Below are 16,065 nucleotides of genomic sequence, written 5' to 3' on the forward strand. Positions count from 1 at the left end.
GGCGGGAATACTTACCTCTATACTACAACGATTTTGGGGAATTCCACCCACAAGGATCTGAAAAAGAACTTGTTTCAATTTGGCGCCGTTGCCAATTGTGTGTGCATCTAAAATTGGTCTTTGAATTCATCTTGAGATCAAGCATTTTTGTTTTATTTTACTGATAAAACATTTGAGTTCTATCTTTGAAGTTTCAGGCTTATGAACCACATGCCTAGAAAAAGAAGCAGAATTTGTGATCCATTAGAGCCCTTCATTGACAACATTCATTTGCTTGATAGAAGAGGTAGAATAGCAAGAGAGAGAGAGAGCATAACATCTTCAGCAGCTGGCTATGGATCCGCAAAGGTAAGACACCTAAAACCAGGGAAACCCTATTGAATAACTTGACTTGCACTCCACGCCAAACTGATCTTTTAAACAACACCTGAAAGGGAAAAGAGGGGTGAGCATTTTGAAGATACTCAGTGAGGACGATCCTACCTGTCCACTTGATCTATACGAAGAATTAAACATAACCACATATATGTGTGCTTAACCTAAGATTAAGATTAGACAAACAACAATCATAAATATTTCACAAGTACACAAAAAATCTAGCACACAAGTTCCCACTCACGAGAACGTCACACTGTTTCAATCTGGTGACTCGTCAGCCACCAATCTCACAGGCCCGTCAGCCCCTGTACTGGCCATACTTCCTTTGTGTATGATCCAGCCATGTTTCCACTTCTCGAAACGTCCTTCGTGAAGACCAGCAAGCAATCCGTCCATAGGCCGGGATCAATCATGCACTCTAACGCGCCTAAACTAACACCAATCAACAAAACATACAACAGTTCTCATAGAATCATTCATGTTCGTTTTAATTATCAATCAATCTCTAATTCTAGGTTCATCACACACATATACAACTATGTCTAATACAACCTATAGATCCACAAGTCCCGCCTCACCTTTGCCACTTGATGAAGAACGAATATATATAGTTCACCTTCGGACAGATTTGAAATCCAATAGAAAAACGATCATAACTTTCTTGTCACAGCTCAGAATGGGTATCGGAAGATTGATCTGGAAATCTGGATTAATGATCTTCACGATTGTATGTAGATCGCCTTCTGAATCTTTCTAGATCACTGGAAAAACGCTTCACATGTTGACTGCTCGCGGATCGGACCTTTGCAAATATGGCTCAGGAAAATACTCATAACTTATAGAAGACAACTCCAAATAATGATCTGTTTGCGGATATAGCTAGATCGGAGGGCCTAGAATCATCTTACCAAGTTTCGTCCCGTTCTGATTTGATTTTATCACCCGATTATCTCTCACGCCAGAACACGTTGGATCAGCCTTCTAAGTTACTGCAATGACTTCTCCTTCAAGCTGTTATGATGATGGCTGCTCAAATGTGACTCCAGCAGGGCTTCGCTGTTCTGAAATTTCTGTTCCTTCTCTGCCACGAACTCATTTTATATATAGGGTAAAAGATAAAGCTTGCTAGGTTTAGGGTTTTCCAAGCAAATGTCCTCTTTTGCCCTTAATGTGATTCTTGGGATGTCACAAACTCCCCTACTTGAAATGAAATTCGTCCTCAAATTCAGAGTCGCCTCTACCTTACCTTGTTATCGACCCCACCTTCGCTTCCTTCAAAATCATTTCATTGTGACATCCCAAACAATATGCTGCGCAGTCGATCTTCACGCCCCTCTTAGATTCCGTTCTATCTTATCAATGCTAAAGTCTTCAATTAATGAACTCGGACTTGACTCATTTTTTAATCCCAAAAGAAATTTGAAAATCTTAAGGAAAAAAAAATTTCAAAACATTTGAAAATCAAGATTTTTTTTTTTTTGAAATCCAAAATTCAAAAATTTTTTTTAATGCGAAAAATCTAAAATAGAAATAGAAGTTTTTGTTCTTCTTAAAACCGATTCAAAATTCGGAGAAGTCCCAAAATACCTCCCGGGTCAGAACCGGTTTGGCTAACCTGCTCTGATACCAAATTAAGACACCTAAAACCAGAGAAACCCTGTTGAAAAACTTGACTTGTACTCCACGCCAAACTAATCTTTTAAACAACACCTGAAAGGGGAAAGAGGGGTGAGCATTTTGAAGATACTCAGTGAGGACGATCCTACCTGTCCACTTGATCTATACAAAGAATTAAACATAACCACATATAAGTCTACATAACCTAAGATTAGACAAACAACAATCATAAATATTTCACAAGTACACAGAAACCAAGCACACAAGTTCCCATTCACGAGAACGTCACACTGTTTAAATCTGGTGACTCGTTAGCCACAAATCTCACAGGCCCGTCAGACCCTGTACTGGCCATACTTCCTTTGTGTATGGTCCAGCCATGGTCCCACTTCGCGTAACGTACTTCGTGAAGACCAGAAAGCAATCCGTCCATAGGCCGGATCAATCATGCACTCTAACGCGCCTAAACTAACACCAATCAACAATACATACAATATTTCTCAAAGAATCATTCATGTTCGTTTTAATTATCAATCAATCTCTAACTCTAGGTTCAGCACACACATATACAACTATGTCTAAGAAAACCTAAAGATCCACAAGTCCCGCCTCACCTTTGCCACTTGATGAAGAACGAATATAGTTCACCTTCAGACAGATTTGACATCCAATAGAAAAACGATCATAACTTTCTTGTCACAGCTCGGAATGGGTTTCGGAAGATTGATCTAGAAAGCTGGATTAAAGATATTCATGATGGTGTGTAGATCGCCTTCTGAAGCTTTCTAGATCGCCGGAAAAACGCTTCACAAGTTGGCTGCTCGCGGATCAGACCTTTACAAATATGGCTCGGGAAAATACTCATAACTTTTAGAAGACAACTCCAAATAATGATATGTTTGCGGCTATAGCTAGATATCAGGACCTAGAATCATCTTACCAAGTTTCGTCCCGATCTGATTTGATTTAACCACCTGATTATCTCACGCCAGAACACGTCGGAACAGCCTTCTAAGTTGCTGCAATGGCTTCTCCTTCGAGCTGTTTTGATGATGGCTGCTCAAATGTGACTCCAGCAGGGCTTCGCTGTTCTGAAATTTCTGTTACTTCTATGCCACGAACTCATTTTATAAATAGGGTAAAAGATGAGGCTTGCTAGGTTTAGGGTTTTCCATGCAAATGTCCTCTTTTGCCCTTAATGTGATTCTTGGGATGTCACAAACTCCCCCACTTGAAATGAAATTCGTCCTCGATTTCAGAATTGCCTCTACCCCACTTGGTTATCTACCCCACCTTCGCGTCCTTCAAAATCATTTCACTGTGACATCCCAACGAATATGCTGCGCAATCGATCTTCACGCCCTTCTTAGATTCCGTTCTATCTTATCAATGCTGAAGTCTTCAACTAATGAACACGGACTTGACTCATTTTTTATCCCAAAAGAAATTTGAAAATATTAACGAAAAAAAAATTCCAAACCATTTGATAATCGAGAATTTTGTTTTTTTTTGGAAATCCAAAATTCCAAAACTTTTTTTTAATGCGAAAAATCTAAAATAGAAATAGAAGTTTTTGTTTAATTTTTAAAAACTGATTCAAAATTTGGAGAAGTCCCAAAATACCTCCCGGGTCAGAATCGGTTTGGCTAACCTGCTCAGATACCAAATTAAGACACCTATAACCATGGAAATCCTATTGAATAACTTGACTTGTACTCCATGCCAAACTGATCTTTTAAAAAACACCTAAAAGAGAAAAGAGGGGTGAGCATTTTGAAGATACTCAGTGAGGATGATCCTACCTGTCCACTTGATCTATACGAAGAATTAAACATAACCACATATATGTCTACTTAACCTAAGATTAGACAAACAACAATCATAAATATTTCACAAGTACAAAGAAACCTAGCACACAAAATCTTACTCACGAGAACGTCACACTGTTTAAATCTGGTGACTCATCACCACAAATCTCACAAGCCCGTCAGCCCCTGTTTGGCTAACCTGCTCTGATACCAAATTAAGACACCTAAAACCTGGGAAACCCTATTGAATAACTTGACTTGTACTCCACGCCAAGCTGATATTTTAAACAACACCTAAAAGAGAAAAGAGGAATGAGCATTTTGAAGATACTCAGTGAGGACGATCCTACCTGTCAACTTGATCTATACGAAGAATTAAACATAACCACATATATGTCTACTTAACCTAAGATTAGACAAATAACAATCATACATATTTCACAAGTACACAGAAACCTAGCACACAAGTTCCCACTCATGAGAACGTCACACTGTTTAAATCTGGTGACTCGTCAGCCACAAATCTCACATGTCCATCAGCCCCTGTACTGTCCATACTTCCTTTGTGTATGGTCCAGCCATGGTACCACTTCGCGAAACGTGCTTCGTGAAGACCAGCAAGCAATCCGTCCATAGGCCGGGATCAATCATGCGCTCTAACGCGCCTAAACTAACACCAATCAACAATACATACAACAATTCTCAAAGAATCATTCATGTTCGTTTTAATTATCATTCAATCTCTAATTCTAGGTTCAGCACACACATATACAAATATGTCTAAGACAACCTATAGATCCACAAGTCCCGCCTCACCTTTGCCACTTGATGAAGAACGAATATAGTTCACCTTCGGACATATTTGACATCCAATAGAAAAACGATCATAACTTTCTTGTCACAGCTCGGAATTGTTATCTGAAGATTGATCTGGAAAGCTGGATTGAAGATATTCAAGATAGTATGTAGATCGCCTTCTGAATCTTTCTAGATCGCCCGAAAAACACTTCACAAGTTGGCTGCTCGCAGATCGGACCTTTGCAAAAATGACTCGGGAAAATACTCATAACTTTTAGAAGACAATTCCAAATAATGATCTGTTTGCGGCTATAGCTAGATATGAGGGCCTAGAATCATCTTACCAAGTTTGTCCCGATCTGATTTAATTTGACCACCCGATTATCTCTCACGCCGGAACACATCGTGTCAGCCTTCTAAGTTGCTCCAATGGCTTCTCCTTCGAGCTGTTTTGATGATGGCTGCTCAAGTGTGACTCCAGCAGGGCTTCGCTGTTCTGAACTCTCTGTTCCTTCTCTGCCATGAACTCATTTTATATATAGGGTAAAGGATGAGGCTTGCTAGGTTTAGGGTGTTCCAAGCAAATGTCCTTTTTTGCCCTTAATGATATTATTGGGATGTCACAAACTCCCCCACTTAAAATGAAATTCGTCCTCGAATTCAGAGTTGCCTCTACCCCACTTGGTTATCAATCCCACCTTCGCGTCCTTCAAAATCATTTCACTGTGACATCCCAACGAATAAGCTGCGCAGTCGATCTTCACGTCCCTCTTAGATTCCGTTGTATCTTATCAATTCTGAAGTCTTCAACTAATGAACTCGGACTTGACTCATTTCTTTATCCCAAAAGAAATTTGAAAAAATTAAAAAAAAAAATTTCCAAACCATTTGAAAATCGATATTTTTTTTTTTTTAAATCTAAAATTCAAAAACCTGTTTTCAATGCGAAAAATCTAAAATAAAAATAGAAATTTTTGTTTTATTTTTTAAAGCTGATTCAAAATTCGGAGAAGTACCAAAATGCCTCCCGGATCAGAACCGGTTTGGCTAACCTGCTGTGATACCAAATTAAGACACCTAAAACCAGGGAAACTCTATTGAATAACTTGACTTGTACTCCACGCCAAACCGATATTTTAAACAACAGCTGAAAGGGAAAAAAAGGGTGAACATTTTGAAAATGAGGACGATCCTACCTGTCCACTTGATCTATACGAAGAATTAAACATAACCACATATATGTCTACTTAACCTAAGATTAGACAAACAAAAATCATAAATATTTCACAAATACACAGAAACCTAGCACACAAGTTCCCACTCACGAGAACGTCACACTGCTTAAATCTGGTGACTCGTCAGCCACAAATCTCACAGGCCCGTCAGCACCTGTACTGCCATACTTCCTTTGTGTATGGTCCAGCCATGGTTCCACTTCACGGAACGTCCTTCGTGAAGACCAGCAAGCAATCCGTCCATAGGCCGGGATCAATCATGCGCTCTAACGCGTCTAAACTAACACCAATCAGCAATACATACAACAGTTCTCAATCATTCATGTTTGTTTTAATTATCAATCAATCTCTAATTATTGGTTCAGCACACACATATACAACTATGTCAAGACAACCTATAGATCCACAAGTCCTGCCTCACCTTTGCCACTTGATGAAGAACGAATATAGTTCACCTTCAGACAGATTTGAATTCCAAAAGAAAAACGATCAAAAATTTCTTGTCACAGCTCGGAATGGCTATCAGAAGATTGATCTAGAAAGCTGGATTGAAGATATTCACGATGGTATGTAGATCGCCTTCTGAAGCTGTCTAGATCGCTGGAAAACACTTCACAAGTTGGCTGCTTGCGGATCAGACCTTTGCAAATATGGCTTGGGAAAATACTCATAACTTTTAGAAGACAACTCCAAATAATGATCTGTTGGCAGCTATAACGAGATATGAGGGCCTAGAATCATCTTACCAATTGTCGTCCCGCTCTGATTTGATTTGATCACCCGATTATGTCTCACGCCGGAACACGTCGGATCAGCCTTCTAAGTTGCTGCAATGGCTTCTCCTTCGAGCTGTTTTGATGATGGCTGCTCAAATGTGATTCCAGCAAAGCTACGCTGTTCTGAACTCTCTGTTCCTTCTCTGCCATGAACTCGTTTTATATATTGGGTAATAGATGAGGCTTGCTAGGTTTAGGGTTTTCCAAGCAAATGTCCTCTTTTGCCCTTAATGAGATTTTTGGGATGTCACAAACTCCCCCACTTGAAATGAAATTAGTCCTCGAATTCAGAGTTGCCTCTACCCCATTTGGTTATCGACCCCACCTTCGCGTCCTTCAAAATCATTTCACTGTGACATCCCAACGAATATGCTGCGCAGTCGATCTTCACGCCCCTCTTAGATTCCGTTGTATCTTATCAATTCTGAAGTCTTCAACTAATTCAACTAATGAACTCGGACTTGACTCATTTTTTTGTTCCAAAAGAAATTTGAAAATATTAAAAAAAAAAATTTCCAAACCATTTGAAAATCGAGAATTTTTTTTTTTTTTGAAATCCAAAATTCAAAAACCTTATCTAAAATAGAAATAGAAGTTTTTTTTTTAAAACTGATTCAAAATTCGGAGAATTCCCAAAATGCCTCCTGGGTCAGAACCGGTTTGGCTAACCTGCTCAGATACCAAATTAAGACACATAAAATCAGGGAAATCCTATTGAATAACTTGACTTGCATTCCACGCCAAACTGATCTTTTAAACAACACCTGAAAGGGAAAAGAGGGGTGAGCATTTTGAAGATACTCAGTGAGGAAGATCCTACCTGTCCACTTGATCTGTACGAAGAATTAAACATAACAACATATATGTCTACTTAACCTAATATTAAACAAATAACAATCATAAATATTTCACAAATACACAGAAAACTAGCACACAAGTTCCCACTCACAAGAACATCACACTGTTTAAATCTGGTGACTCGTCAGCCACAAATCTCACATGTCCATCAGCCCCTGTACTGTCCATACTTCCTTTGTGTATGGTCCAGCCATGGTACCACTTCGCGAAACGTCCTTCGTGAAGACCAGCAAGCAATCCGTCCATAGGCCGGGATCAATCATGCGCTCTAACGCGTCTAAACTAACACCAATCAGCAATACATACAACAGTTCTCAATCATTCATGTTTGTTTTAATTATCAATCAATCTCTAATTATTGGTTCAGCACACACATATACAACTATGTCAAGACAACCTATAGATCCACAAGTCCTGCCTCACCTTTGCCACTTGATGAAGAACGAATATAGTTCACCTTCAGACAGATTTGAATTCCAATAGAAAAACGATCAAAAATTTCTTGTCACAGCTCGGAATGGCTATCGGAAGATTGATCTAGAAAGCTGGATTGAAGATATTCACGTAGGTATGTAGATCGCCTTCTGAAGCTTTCTAAATCGCCGGAAAACGCTTCACAAGTTGGCTGCTTGCGGATCGGACCTTTGCAAATATGGCTCGGGAAAATACTCATAACTTTTAGAAGACAACTCCAAATAATGATCTGTTTACGGCTATAGCGAGATATGAGGGCCTAGAATCATCTTACCAATTTTCGTCCCGATCTGATTTGATTTGTTCACCCGATTATGTCTCACGCCGGAATACGTCGGATCAGCCTTCTAAGTTGCTGCAATGGCTTCTCCTTCGAGCTGTTTTGATGATGGCTGCTCAAATTTGATTCCAGCAAAGCTCCGCTGTTCTGAACTCTCTGTTCCTTCTCTGCCATGAACTCGTTTTATATATAGGATAAAAGATGAGGCTTACTAGGTTTAGGGTTTTCCAAGCAAATGTACTCTTTTGCCCTTAATGAGATTTTTGGGATGTCACAAACTCCCCCACTTGAAATAAAATTAGTACTCGAATTCAGAGTTGCCTCTACCCCACTTGGTTATCGACCCCACCTTCGCTTTCTTCAAAATCATTTCACTGTGACATCCCAACGAATATGCTGCGCAGTCGATCTTCACGCCCCTCTTAGATTCCGTTCTATCTTATCAATGCTGAAGTCTTCAACTAATGAACTCGGACTTGACTCATTTTTATATCCCAAAAGAAATTTAAAAATATTAAAGAAAAAAAAGTTCCAAACCATATGAAAATCGAGAATTTTTTTTTTTTTGGAAATCCAAAATTCAAAAACCTTTTTTAATGCGAAAAATCCAAAATAGAAATAGAAGTTTTTGTTTTTTTTTTTTAAAAACTGATTCAAAAATTCGGAGAAGTCCCAAAATGCCTCCCGGGTCAGAATCGGTTTGGCTCACCTGCTCAGATACCAAATTAAGACACCTAAAACCAGGAAAATCCTATTGAATAACTTGACTTGCACTCCACGCCAAACTGATCTTTTAAACAACACCTAAAAGGGAAAAGAGGGGTGAGCATTTTGAAGATACTCAGTCAGGACGATCCTACCTGTCCACTTGATCTATACGAAGAATTAAACATAACCACATATATGTCTACTTATCCTAAGATTAGACAAACAACAATCATAATTATTTCAAGAATACACAGAAACCTAGCACACAAGTTTCCACTCACGAGAATATCACACTGTTTAAATCTGGTGACTCGTTAGCCAAAAATCTCACAGGCCCGTCAGCTCCTGTACTGTCCATACTGCCTTTGTGTATGGTCTAGCCATGGTACCACTTCGAGAAACATCCTTCTTGAAGACCAGCAAGCAATCCGTCCATAGGCTGGGATCAATCATGCGCTCTAACGCGCCTAAATTAACACCAATCAACAATACATACAACAGTTCTCAAAAAATCATTCATGTTCGTTTTAATTATCAATCAATCTCTAATTCTAGGTTCAGCACACACATATACAACTATGTCTAAGACAACCTATAGATCCACAAGTCCCGCCTCACCTTTGCCACTTGATGAAGAACGAATATAGTTCACCTTCGGACAGATTTGACATCCAATAGAAAAACGATCAAAAATTTCTTGCCACAGCTTGGAATGGGTATCGGAAGATTGATCTAGAAAGATGGATTGAAGATATTCACGTAGGTATGTAGATCGCCTTCTGAAGCTTTCTAGATCGCCGGAATACACTTCACAAGTTGGCTGCTCGCAGATTGGAATTTTGCAAATATGGCTCGGGAAAATACTCATAACTTTAAGAAGAAAACTCCAAATAATGATCAGTTTGCGGCTATAGCGAGATATGGGGGCCTAGAATCATCTTACCAATTTTCGTTCCGATCTGATTTGATTTGATCACCCGATTTTGTCTCACGCCGGAAAATGTCGGATCAACTCTCTGTTCCTTCTCTGCCATGAACTCATTTTATATATAGGGTAAAATATGAGGCTTGCTAGGTTTAGGATTTTCCAAGCAAATGTCCTCTTTTTCCTTTAATGAGATTCTTGAGATGTCACAAACTCTCCCACTTGAAATGAAATTAGTCCTCGAATTCAGAGTTGCCTCTACCCTACTTGGTTATCGACCCCACCTTCGCGTCCTTCAAAATCATTTCACTGTGACATCACAATGAATATGCTGCGCAGTCGATCTTCGCGCCCCTCTTAGATTCCGTTCTATCTTATCAATGCTGAAGTCTTCAACTAATGAACTCGGACTTGACTCATTTTTTTATCCCAAAAGAAATTTGAAAATATTAACGAAAAAAAAAATTCCAAACCATTTGAAAATCGAGAATTTTGTTTTTTTGGAAATCCAAAATTCAAAAACCTTTTTTTAATGCGAAAAATCTAAAATAGAAATAGAAGTTTTTGTTTTTTTTTTAAAAACTGATTCAAAATTTGGAGAAGTCCCAAAATGCCCCCCGGGTCAGAATCGGTTTGGCTAACCTGCTCAGATACCAAATTAAGACACCTAAACCAGGGAAATCCTATTGAATAACTTGACTTGCACTCCACGCCAAACTGATCTTTTAAACAACACCTGAAAGGGAAAAGAGGGGTGAGCATTTTGAAGATACTCAGTGAGGACGATCCTACCTGTCCACTTGATCTATACAAAGAATTAAACATAACCACATATATGTCTACTTAACCTAAGATTAGACAAACAACAATCATAAATATTTCACAAGTACACAGAAACCTAGCACAAAAGTTCCCACTCACGAGAGTGTCACACTGTTTAAATCTGGTGACTCGTCAGCCACAAATCTCACAGGCCCGTCAGCCCCTGTACTGGCCATACTTCCTTTGTGTATGGTCCAGCCATGGTTCCACTTCGAGAAACATCCTTCTTGAAGACCAGCAAGCAATCCGTCCATAGGCCGGGATCAATGATGCACTTTAACGCGCCTAAACTAACACCAATCAACAATACATACAACAATTCTCAAAGAATCATTCATGTTCGTTTTAATTATCAATCAATCTCTAATTCTAGGTTCAGCACACACATATACAACTAAGTCTAAGACAACCTATAGATCCACAAGTCCCGCCTCACCTTTGCCACTTGATGAAGAACGAATATTGTTCACCTTCGGACAGATTTGACATCCATTAGAGAAACGATCAAAAATTTCCTGTCACAGCTTAGAATGGGTATCGGAAGATTGATCTAGAAATATGGATTGAAGATATTCACGATGGTGTGTATATCGCCTTCTGAAGCTTTCTAGATCGCCGGAAAAATGCTTCACAAGTTGGCTGCTCGCGGATCGGACGTTTGCAAATATGCCTCGGGAAAATACTCATAACTTTTAGAAGACAACTCCAAATAATGATATGTTTGAGGCTTTAGCTAGATATGAGGGCCTAGAATCATATTACCAAGTTTCGTTTCGATCTGATTTGATTTGATCACCCGATTTTTTCTCACGCCGGAAAACGTCGGATCAACCTTCTAAGTTGCTGCAATGGCTTCTCCTTCGAGCTGTTTTGATGATGGCTGCTCAAATGTGACTCAGCAAAGCTTCGCTGTTCTGAACTCTCTGTTCCTTCTATGCCATGAACTCGTTTATATATAGGGTAAAATATGAGGCTTGCTAGGTTTAGGGTTTTCCAAGCAAATGTCCTCTTTTGCCTTTAATGAGATTTTTGGGATGTCACAAACTCCCCCACTTGAAATAAAATTAGTCCTCGAATTCAGAGTTGCCTCTACCCCACTTGGTTATCGACCCCACCTTCGTGTCCTTCAAAATCATTTCACTGTGACATCCCAACGAATATGCTGCGCAGTCGATCTTCACGCCCCTCTTAGATTCCGTTCTATCTTATCAATGCTGAAGTCTTCAACTAATGAACTCGGGCTTGACTCATTTTTTTATCCCAAAAGAATTTTGAAAATATTAATGAAAAAAAAATTCCAAACCATTTGAAAATCGAGAATTTTGTTTTTTTTTGGAAATCCAAAATTCAAAAACCTTTTTTTTAATGCGAAAAATCTAAAATAGAAATAGAAGTTTTTGTTTTTTTTTTAAAACTGATTCAAAATTTGGAGAAGTCCCAAAATGCCTCCCGGGTCAGAATCGGTGTGGCTAACCTGCTCAGATACCAAATTAAGACACCTAAACCAGGGAAATCCTATTGAATAGCTTGACTTGCACTCCACGCCAAACTGATCTTTTAAACAACACCTGAAAGGGAAAAGAGGGGTGAGCATTTTGAAGATACTCAGTGAGGACGATCCTACCTGTCCATTTGATCTATACGAAAAATTAAACATAACCACATATATGTCTACTTAACCTAAGATTAGACAAACAACAATCATAAATATTTCACAAGTACACAGAAACCTAGCACAAAAGTTCCCACTCACGAGAGTGTCACACTGTTTAAATCTGGTGACTCGTCAGCCACAAATCTCACAGGCCCGTCAGCCCCTGTACTGGCCATACTTCCTTTGTGTATGGTCCAGCCATGGTCCCACTTCGAGAAACATCCTTCTTGAAGACCAGCAAGCAATACGTCCATAGGCCGGGATCAATCATGCGCTCTAACGCGCCTAAACTAACACCAATCAACAATACATACAACAATTCTCAAAGAATCATTCATGTTCGTTTTAATTATCAATCAAGCTCTAATTCTAGGTTCAGCACACACATATACAACTAAGTCTAAGACAACCTATAGATCCACAAGTCTCGCCTCACCTTTGCCACTTGATGAAGAACGAATATAGTTCACCTTCGGACAGATTTGACATCCAATAGAAAAACGATAAAAAATTTCCTGTCACAGCTTGGAATGGGTATCGGAAGATTGATCTAGAAATATGGATTGAAGATATTCACGATGGTGTGTATATCGCCTTCTGAAGCTTTCTAGATCGCCGGAAAAATGCTTCACAAGTTGGCTGCTCGCGGATCGGACGTTTGCAAATATGCCTCGGGAAAATACTCATAACTTTTAGAAGACAACTCCAAATAATGATATGTTTGCGGCTTTAGCTAGATATGAGGGCCTAGAATCATATTACCAAGTTTCGTTTCGATCTGATTTTATTTCACCACCCGATTATCTCTCACGACGGAACACGTCGAATAAGCCTTCTAAGTTGCTGCAATTGTTTCTCCGTCGAGCTTTTTTGATGATTGCTGCTCAAATGTGACTCCAGCAGGGCTTCGCTGTTCTGAACTCTTTGTTCCTTCTCTGCCATGAACTCATTTTATATATAGGGTAAAATATGAGGCTTGCTAGGTTTAGGATTTTCCAAGCAAATGTCCTCTTTTTCCTTTAATGAGATTCTTGAGATGTCACAAACTCTCCCACTTGAAATGAAATTAGTCATCGAATTCAGAGTTGCCTCTACCCCACTTGGTTATCGACCCCACCTTCGTGTCCTTCAAAATCATTTCACTGTGACATCCCAACGAATATGCTGCGCAGTCGATCTTCGCGCCCCTCTTAGATTCCGTTCTATCTTATCAATGCTGAAGTTTTCAACTATTGAACTCGGACTTGACTCATTTTACTATCCCAAAAGAAATTTGAAAATATTAACAAAAAAAAAATTCCAAACCATTTGAAAATCGAGAATTTTGTTTTTTTTTGGAAATCCAAAATTCAAAAACCTTTTTTTAATGCGAAAAATCTAAAATAGAAATAGAAGTTTTTGTTTAATTTTTAAAAAACTGATTCAAAATTTGGAGAAGTCCCAAAATGCCCCCGGGTCAGAATCGGTTTGGCTAACCTGCTCAGATACCAAATTAAGACACCTAAACCGGGGAAATCCTATTGAATAACTTGACTTGCACTCCACGCCAAACTGATCTTTTAAACAACACCTGAAAGGGAAAAGAGGGGTGAGCATCTTGAAGATACGCAGTGAGAACGATCCTACCTGTCCACTTGATCTATACGAAGAATTAAACATAACCACATATATGTCTACTTAACCTAAGATTAGACAAACAACAATCATAAATATTTCACAAGTACACAGAAACCTAGCACATAAGTTCCCACTCACGAGAACGTCACACTGTTTAAATCTGGTGACTCCTCAGCCACAAATCTCACAGGCCCGTCAGCCCCTGTACTGTCCATACTTCCTTTGTGTATGGTCCAGCCATGGTACCACTTCACGAAATGTCCTTTGTGAAGACCAGCAAGCAATCCGTCCATAGGCCGGGATCAATCATGCGCTCTAACGCGCCTAAACTAACACCAATCAACAATACATACAACAATTCTCAAAGAATCATTCATGTTCGTTTTAATTATCAATCAATCTCTAATTCTAGGTTCAGCACACACATATACAACTAAGTCTAAGACAACCTATAGATCCACAAGTCCTGCCTCACCGTTGCCACTTGATGAAGAACGAATATAGTTCACCTTCGGACAGATTTGACATCCAATAGAAAAACGATCATAACTTTCTTTTCACACTTCGGAATTGTTATCGGAAGATTGATCTGGAAAGCTGGATTGAAGATATTCACGATGGTATGTAGATCGCTTTCTGAAGCTTTCTAGATCGCTGGAAAAACGCTTCTCAAGTTGGCTGCTCGCGGATCAGACCTTTGCAAATATGGCTCGGAAAAAGACTCATAACATTTAGAAGACAACTCCAAATAAGATATGTTTGCGGCTATAGCTAGATATGAGGGCCTAGAATCATCTTACCAAGTTTCGTCCCGATCTGATTTGATTTTACCACCCGATTATCTCTCACGCCAGAACACGTCGGATCAGCCTTCTAAGTTGCTGCAATGGCTTCTCCTTCGAGCTGTTTTGATGATGGCTGCTCAAATGTAACTCCAGCAGGGCTTCGCTGTTTTGAACTCTCTGTTCCTTCTCTGTCATGAACTCATTTTATATATTGGGTAAAAGATGAGGCTTGCTAGGTTTAGGATTTTCCAAGCAAATGTCCTCTTTTTCCTTTAATGAGATTCTTGAGATGTCACAAACTCCCCCACTTGAAATGAAATTCATCTTCGAATTCAGAGTTGCCTCTACCCCACTTGGTTATCGACCCCACCTTCGCGTCCTTCAAAATCATTTCACTGTGACATCCCAACGAATATGCTGCGCAGTCGATCTTCACGCTCCTCTTAGATTCCGTTCTATCTTATCAATGCTGAAGTCTTCAACTATTGAACTCGGACTTGACTCATTTTATTATCCCAAAAGAAATTTGAAAATATTAACGAAAAAAAAATTCCAAACCATTTGAAAATCGAGAATTTTGTTTTTTTTGGAAATCCAAAATTCCAAAATTTTTTTTTAATGCGAAAAATCTAAAATAGAAATAGAAGTTTTTGTTTAATTTTTAAAAAACTGATTCAAAATTTGGAGAAGTCCCAAAATGCCTCCCGGGTCAGAATCGGTTTGGCTAACCTGCTCAGATACCAAATTAAGACACCTAAAACCATGGAAATCCTATTGAATAACTTGACTTGTACTCCATGCCAAACTGATCTTTTAAAAAACACCTAAAAGAGAAAAGAGGGGTGAGCATTTTGAAGATACTCAGTGAGGACGATCCTACCTGTCCACTTGATCTATACAAAGAATTAAACATAACCACATATAAGTCTACATAACCTAAGATTAGACAAACAACAATCATAAATATTTCACAAGTACACAGAAACCAAGTACACAAGTTCCCATTCACGAGAACGTCACACTGTTTAAATCTGGTGACTCGTTAGCCACAAATCTCACAGGCCCGTCAGACCCTGTACTGGCCATACTTCCTTTGTGTATGGTCCAGCCATGGTCCCACTTCGCGAAACGTACTTCGTGAAGACCAGAAAGCAATCCGTCCATAGGCCGGATCAATCATGCACTCTAACGCGTCTAAACTAACACCAATCAACAATACATACAATAGTTCTCAAAGAATCATTCATGTTCGTTTTAATTATCAATCAATCTCTAACTCTAGGTTCAGCACACACATATACAACTATGTCTAAGAAAACCTAAAGATCCA

Source organism: Eutrema salsugineum, unplaced genomic scaffold (assembly GCF_000478725.1).
Source record: "Eutrema salsugineum unplaced genomic scaffold, Eutsalg1_0 scaffold_8, whole genome shotgun sequence".
Taxonomy (NCBI): domain Eukaryota; kingdom Viridiplantae; phylum Streptophyta; class Magnoliopsida; order Brassicales; family Brassicaceae; genus Eutrema; species Eutrema salsugineum.